We start from the raw sequence: 8,011 nt of genomic DNA, 5'->3' as shown, positions 1-8,011 counted from the left end.
CCCGTGGGCACTACCTGTGCCAACAGCTTGGGCAGCTGGATTCAAAACCATCCATGGACTAAGTGGTTGAAGCCAACAGAATGAAATATCACAATAATAATAGTATTTATAATAATAATCTATTGAAAGGATGGCATCAGCTTCAAAGCATCTCACTGCTTCCAGGTGGAAGTGATGAGTTGTTTCCCTGGCCCAGAGGGAGAGTTAGAAGCTTGTTTAACACACAGCTCCTGATGGAGTGGAGCACTTAGCCACGGATGTGAAGCGTATGGCTGCTCCTCAGAGTGTTACGGGAGCTGCTCATCTTTTGAAAGCAAAGCCTATAATTAAGAATTCCTCTGAATGGGGACCAGTCTGCTTCTCACAGCCTCGTGCCCCAGATTCCTGGTGTTTCGCTCATCCTTCGTGTAGCAGTGTATTGACCTCCAGTCTGCCTTGAGGAAAAGCCGTCAGGAGGGGGGAGGCTGCTGCAGGGCTGTGTTCAGAGACTCTTTCAAAAGACACATTGAGAAAGTGGGATTTGGTAAAAGACACAGGGAATGGTGTGTTTGTGTCAGGGGCAGGACTGTGACTGGCAGAAGGTGATGGGAAGGAATGGAGAATCCATGTGGGACCCCACAGGTGTCGTACATCTAATAGAGCAGTTCCAGCAAGGGAAGCAATGCCTATCAGTCCCTCCCTTGTGCTTGTGATTGGAAAGTGGATTTTTTGGTCAGCTTGAATTCTGAGCCTGGTGAAACAGAATGTTTTCTTACATGCACTTTTCACACATTGGCTAAAATTGTGGTGGTGCCCCATCCCTGGAAGTGCTCAAAGCCAGATCGGAAGGGGCTTGGAGCAACCTGGCATTGAAAGAAGACCCTGCCCATGGCAGGGGGGGTGGTGCTGGATGATCTTTAAGGTCCCTTCCAGCCCATATTGTTCTGGGATTTTGTGATTCTGAATATCATTAATACAACTTTCTTCTGCAATAGAAATGATCCTGAATATTGATGAGAGCAACACAGGGCATGCATAAAAGCTTTCCCAGAAAATCAGTTAACACCCTCAGCATGACAGGTTCTTCTGTAGTATAACTCCAACCAGGCTGCAGAGAAAAATAGGATTATTCCAGAGTTATTCTTGAATGTTTAAATAGAGAGTGCAACACAACATGTGCTCTGTCAGGTTCTGAGGCTTTTGCCAGCAGAAATTCTTAGACCAAACTCATTATGGCTGGTAGCTGAAAACAAGCTGTCATTACTTAAAAATAAATAAGAAATGCCTGATTTGATAAAACTTGATTTATTCAAAAAGGGCTGAGAGAAACACACTTGCATTTACTGTTGCTTTCTACATTAGAGTAACTACTTGGAATTACACCAGTTAAATTTGGTTCAGAGGAAATATTGGCCACATATCAAGGAATAAAATATTGAGATCTGTTAAGTAGTAGTTTAGCTTATTTGAGCAAAATAAAACATGGTAACAAAGACAACGACATGGAAGTGTTATCAACTGCACAATTTTTGGGTTAAAAAAGAAAATGCTTGCAAACAGACTTCCATATATACACATTTTGTCTGTGTGCTCAAGTGCAAGCCTGTATGTGTGTGTAATTGCATTGTAAAAGCTCCTCATTTGGATGAAAGAAGTTATGTACACATATATACACACAGTTCCTCTGTTGTACTCTGCTGGTCAAGAACGGGGTTAGGAGTACAGCGTCTGACTCCACTTTGAACCCCATTTCAGATGATCCAATACCCAAAACTGCAGCTAAAATACGATATGGGATGGGACTGGGTGTTTCTGGATAGCTGCAATTCTCCTGTACGTTGAGCCATTGGGTTTAAAAAAAAAAAAAAAAAAAAGCCCTTTGCCCACTGTTTGTGGGAATTATGGACACTCTTCCCGGGTTCATGCAGCTTGATCTGGAATTGTGCTGTAATTGCAAGTTTACAAAAAATCAGCACCACAAAATAGCTTGTCAGCTACCAGTGTTGAGCAGAAGCTTTTAGAACAAAATCAGATAGTTAATAATTTAAAATGGTGGGGGGTACCAGTGACCAGTGTTGAATCAAGCTGTTGCCATATTGATAATTCATGCTTCTAATTGGGCTAGATTTAGATGAAGAGCAAGGAGTGGGGATACTGTGCAGTAAAGCAACTATTCCTATAAAGCTGTGTTTTATGGCTTTCAGAACTTACCTACTTTGTGTACTAAACTTGGAACACTCTGCTCACCCCTTTCATTAGTTTACATAATATTAAATATATTCATTTCCTTTCCCCCCTTCTCCCCATCCTGATTATTTTGGTTTCATGCTGTGGCAAATAATTTCCTTTGTAGCTTATGAAAGCTGAAAACAAATTCCTTGTGTAATAAGTGTTTCACATAAGTAGTAACTTAAAACTTGATCGATGACACATTCAAACATCAAAAACACCCTTAACAGAATGACAATCTAAAGCCTAAATAAACATTTGTCATTTTCTCCTCCCGCCTGGTAGGCCTCCCAAGGCATCACCATGCAGTTCCAGCAGCAGTTGGGAGAAATGGGTCTGGAAAGTAAACTCATCTCAGTGTGGAGCTGTTAGGTAAATACACAGGGTTTTTACATTTGATGCTTGGTTTCATAAACACGGGGGAACAAGCTCCACCAGATGCCCAAATCAGAGATTGTTGTTAATACAATTATCCTTATATGGACACTGAATGGGTGGATGATGACATTTGCATACACACAGAGCTTAATCTGGAATCACGGGGCAATTTTTTGCAAAAACTGTATGAATTTGCTAAACCATTCTCTTCAGTTCATAACAGCTTTTTATTTACAGCTACTCAGATTGGCATACAGCATAATTTTCAGCAATCTCCTGCTGCCCATTACTCTAAACGGGGTCAAATCCATGCACTGGCACATGGCATTAACTCCTTATTGCACAGGGTTTCTGGTGCCTGCTCCTGCCGGAATGAGAAGTGTCAGACAGCTTGTGTCCTCCACGGGTTCCTCGCTTCCCTGAGCGATCTGTCGTAAGGAAGAGTAGCAAAAAAAGAATTTTTCAGCTGGCAGTTTATGAAGAACACAATGAATGTCACAGTCAAGAACAGAAAGAAAAACAGAATGATGTAAGTCACCAGGTCTGGCTTATTTATTTCCCCTTCTTTTAACACCCTGGCTGTCGACGTGTAAAGAGCGGAGGAGCTCACGGGTCTCGGAGTGCTGCTCAGGTAGGGCGTGTTGGTCTGAATGATTAGGTGAGCTTCAGTGGCACTGGTTGAATTGAGCAATTCACTATACATGTTCTTGCTTAAATTTCCTCCACAGTAGAAGTAAAGCAGGAGGGCAAATGCAGTCAGTCTTTGGCATAGGAAAGAAAAAATGTTCCTGCTTGTAAAAGGCTGCAAACCAGCCTCATGTTGTCTAAAACAAATTAATTCACTTGCATGGCTCAGTGACTTTCTTTTAAATCTTCTTGGTTCATATTAACAGCATTTATCCACAAATATTAATCAAAAATGATACGGGTACCTCGTGTCCTGGCCCTTGTTCCCCCAGCACGCCTCGTTTGGGGAAATGCGCTGGTTCATCTGCTGGTCAGCCGGGACGTGCTGGGAGCTCTGGGAATGTGCTGGGAGCTCTGGGGATGCGCTGGGAGCCCCGTGCCACCGCTCCACCTGCATGGGGTTGGAAAGAGCCACTTCCAGCCCCGGTGCTGGCACCAGGCACAGAGCAGCCACGGCTTGGGCTGGCAGCACTCACTGTCCGTGACGGGGAGGCACGATGGATTTCCAGCCGATTTTCAGAAGTGGGATGCACATAAATCCGGAGTTAAACGGCATCTGCATGGAGAGGCAGCTGCTGCCTTGAGATCCTGCTGGATTTGCCGTCGCGGTTCTCTGCCTCGGGAGTCTCCGTGCTGCTGAAATCCTGGTGCTGGGAAGCATTAGTGGACTTTCTTAATCCCAGTTAACGGCGCTCTGTGGAGCCAGTGTTAAGAGGCTGAGCTTTCTTCTTGAGCTTTCCAGGCACTCCTTTCATAGCTTTGAGAAAAATAAATTGAAAAAAGAAATTAAAAAAAAAGAGCAATGTCCCTTTGTTCAAGAAAGAAACACCAAAAAAGCCTCCCTGGGAATGGGAGAGGGTCAGTTCTTTGGAAACCTCCTCCCTGCGCTGGGCTCAGGCGAGCTGCGAGCTGGGACTGTGCAGGGTCTGTCAGACCTGACTTTCCCCTCGACAGCCGCTCCACTTGCTCCGTGGGAAGGGCAGAGCTGCGTGGTGGTGCCGACCAGCTCCGCAGCCCGTGGTGCAGCTGGCAGTGACACGATGCTAAAGAGGAAGAGATCTTCGGATAAATTCCCGTGAGTGCCTGAGGCTCTGGCTGGAGGTTTTGAGCTGGGGGAGGGTAGCAGAGAATGGGACAAAAAAGAAGAAAATTGCCTCAAAACCTTTCTTTCTTCCTCAGTCCTTTATTGTTTAAATCTAGAGTAATCAATGTCTTCTCTTCTCCTTTTTTTTTTTTTTTTTTTTTTTTTTACTTCTCTGTGATCCCCAGCACCCTCTCCAGCCTGACAATTAGCATGTTAATTCTTTTTTTTCAGCAAATTGCTTTATGCTGCTATTAGCTCCTGGCTGCTTGCCAGCTTGCTCTCACAATCTCCCATGCATCAGATCAGCACTGTTAATACTTTTATTTTAACGCATTGCAACTTGAAAAAGGGACAGGGGACAGAGCTGGAGGCGAGAGAAGCGGGGAAGAGAGGAGTAACTGGGCAGAGGAAAACACCATCTCCGGCCCCAGGGTGCTGATCCCAGCAAATGCTAAAGCTGCTTATGATGAGCTGTTGCAGCCAACAGTGCCAGTGGTTAAACATTTCACTTAGCATAATAAGTGTTTCTGCTGAGAGAGGGTGAATGAAGAGAAGAGAAATCTTCTGGTCAGTCAGATTTTAATAAAATCAAATCGCTGCAACACCCTCTGAGGCCCTGGTCAGTGTGTTCTCACCTCCTGCCAAGCTCCAGGTGCTCCAGTTAAACCCCTTGGTCCTCCAGCAGCTCTGCTGGGGTGGTAGAAAGCTGACACATCTCTGTCACATCCCTGTTCAAATCCTCCTGCAGCCATCCTCAGAAAAGCCATTACCTGTGTATTTACTTACAAGTCCTGGGGATCCTTTCATTCACAAGGAGATCTTCCTCTATGGAAGGTTTTCTTGATTTTTGTTCCTCTCTCTCTCTCTCTTTCCCCCCTTTTTCAGCCCGAGTGTTCTGACTGCCACATGCTGCTCTCCAGGATGGCAGCGGGGGCTTTTCCTGCCTGCCCCCAGTGCTCCTTCTGGGAACACATCTCCTGCCCACAGAGCCACAGGAGTGACACCTGTTTACTCTGTGTGGGTTCAAAGAACAGGACGCCGAGGCAGGCAGCCGTGGGGGTTGGAAAAATCAACAGAGCCACAGAGTTTGCAACTGTCATGTTGCAATGTCTCCTTTCATGTCTCCTTCAAAGCAGGGAGTCTGTGAGCAGCAGCACAGCAAGGCTGAACGTCTTCTCAGCACCATCCCATCCTCAGCTCTCTCCTCTCTGATCTGTTTTTGAGTTTAACCAAGCTTTACATCCTTTTTTATTTATTTCCTTTATTAATATGTAGGAAAAACAAGAAGGCATGTGGGGCTGAATCCTACAAATAGTGTGCACAGTCGTAATGTTTAACATACAGGTTCTCTGCAAATAAACTCTGTAATAGGGGGAAAATACTACAAAAGTTGCATAGGGATGTCATGGTCATTGTGTGTTTTCTCCCTGCACGGAAGTGTGGTGCAGAAGAAAGGGCTCTGCCAGGCGCTCCTTGGCATCTTTCACCTCCCTCCCTCCCTTGAGCCTGTGGGGAGCATTCCCCCACACCAACTGATGTGTCCCTGGAGGTGGATGGGACAGTCCCATGGGTGGGATGGTTCCCTCACTGCTGGGACAGGGCAGAGGGGCTCTTTACTCTGCCAGGTCAGTGCCTCCAAACGGCCTCGTGGGGCTGTGTCCCTTCCCTGCAAACACGGGGTGCCCCTCTGAGCATCCTCTTTCCACCCCTCTTCACATGCAGGTTGCATGTAGACACAGAACCAGAATCTTTATTTTTCCCTTTTGCTCCTACAAAATGTTCTCTCTCATTCTCGGAAGATGCAGTAGTTCAGCTCCAGTGCCAGCACTGTGGGTTGAGGATTGATTCCAGTGGTCACAGTCCAGCTGCCCAGCATGGGGATAAATCCTCGGGGTGTTTTACAGCCACTTTGTGTGCATGCAGGGAGTTCAGAACTTCTGCTTTTTGGCTGGCTGGTGCTTATATAGAAACTGATGAGAAGCCTTGGGAGTAAATCAGATGTATTTTCTGTGGCACTGTATCCAGGCTTAATCTTAAAACAGCTAAATTGCCATAAATAGCACCTTAATTGCAAAAATAAGAGGTGATCCTTTCCCTTTGTTCTCTTTAATTTGGAAGAGCATTTAAAGTCTTCAGTTCCTTGTAATTTTTCCTCATTAACTTATTCCTTATTTAGGAGTTTCAATAGGTTTGTTTCTTGGTTTTTGGGATTTTTTTAATTCTTTCCCAAGGCTGTCAGCATTTTGTGGCTTATTTTGTTAGTTTTTATGTGCACTGGCAGTAGCACTGCAAGGACAAACACAGAGCCTCTGACACTGGCTGGAGTTTAATAAAAATAAACCTTAGAGTGTTGCAACTTCCTGTCCTGATTAGAAACTGGGTCAGCATCACGGGCTCCGGTGGCATCATGGGGACAAGCATGGAGCTGGAAAGGCTTCTGCCTCCTCCTGTGTCACCCCCATCTCTAGGTTTGTCTGCCCTCAGCTACATTAAAGAGCAAGAAATGTGCTTCAGATGTGTTGGAGCTGGAGCCCCAGCAGACCTTAAGGAATTTGCTGATGGTTGTGGTGACTCGGTGACAGTGCTGGTCCAGTCTTGCCAAGGTGTGAAATAAATAATGACATAAACTGTCCAGAGATGGAAGGTAGGAGAACAGAGCCTGTGACCCTCAGCCCCATCCACTGCCACTCTCCAGGCTGGCAGGATGATCCTATTTGCTTTAACAATCCTTCAGCCAAGCTCCCACCAAACACAGCACAAATCTTAGCAGGTGGGAATTGCTGGGCGTTCATCCACACTGTGAAGGCTGGAGCCTTTCCCCTGTTTCAGCCTGGTAAATAATGCATGATCTCTCTCTCATATGCTTACGCAACCCCTACCACGATAAATACCAACCCAGGGAAATGAAAGTGGAAAGAAACATTATCTTTCTCCGTAATGCAACCATTTACAATCTGCGTTACGATCCTTCTGCTCTGCAGAGTGAGCAGCAGTCAGGGGGATGTTTCTATTACCAGACCAGAATGCAACAAATCACGGGCTGTAACTTTCCAGTGCCGCATAAAAGCAGCTTAAAACCATATAAAGGAAAGAAAATAAAAATAATATACAGGGATTATTTCCTTTTTTGTTCAATCCCAAGGCAAATACTTATTTTCAGGTGCCTGAGATTCATATATTTAGGAACATATTTTCAAGTTCAGGGCCATAAAACTTAGCACTAGACATCTAATGTGGGGATCTTGCCCTTGGTTCTTAAATATGGGGCAGGATGCCTGAAGAAATCGGCTCAAGTGCAGAGAAGTCTTGAAAATGTTTTGCTTCAGAAGAGCCTGTGTGTATTATTTAAAACTCACTTCTACCATTAGGTTTCTGAGGACGTTTGCACCACAGCTAAAGGAGGAGTATTTAGGAAGTTTCCAGAGAAGTCTGAGGCAATGGGGCTGGAACTGGATGATCTTAAGGTCCCTTCCAGCCCAAACCATCCTATGATTCTATAAAGGGGAGCTTGTGTGCATTTGGTCAGTGCTGCATCCAGATCCTTTTTTCTTCTCTAGGTTGGGAGGAGCAATGTGACTCATCAAGGCATTGGGTGGGCAATAAGCACCACACACCTCCTGCAAGCCCAGTAAGCTTTGCCACTGCTCCAGTGGA

The 8,011-nt window shown here is 45.3% G+C and overlaps 1 long non-coding RNA gene across 2 annotated transcripts; it reads right to left on the bottom strand.

Moving 5' to 3' along the window:
- Positions 1–1,265: 1,265 nt before the first annotated feature.
- LOC108446418 lies at positions 1,266–5,516 on the bottom strand. Of its 2 annotated transcripts, none has more exons than XR_001861577.1 (2): positions 5,144–5,516; positions 1,266–4,382 (listed from the first exon to the last, which is right to left on the bottom strand). It is a non-coding gene; the product is annotated as an uncharacterized LOC108446418 (long non-coding RNA). The 2 variants fall into 2 exon arrangements; XR_001861576.1 differs by having other exon boundaries at positions 1,266–4,030; positions 5,144–5,449.
- Positions 5,517–8,011: the final 2,495 nt, after the last annotated feature.

The sequence above is a fragment of the Corvus brachyrhynchos genome, unplaced genomic scaffold, assembly GCF_000691975.1.
Source record: "Corvus brachyrhynchos isolate BGI_N302 unplaced genomic scaffold, ASM69197v1 scaffold54, whole genome shotgun sequence".
NCBI classification, from domain to species: Eukaryota; Metazoa; Chordata; class Aves; order Passeriformes; family Corvidae; genus Corvus; species Corvus brachyrhynchos.
The sequence above is the reverse complement of the archived record's forward strand: the minus strand, read 5'-3'. Positions and strand labels throughout refer to the sequence as shown.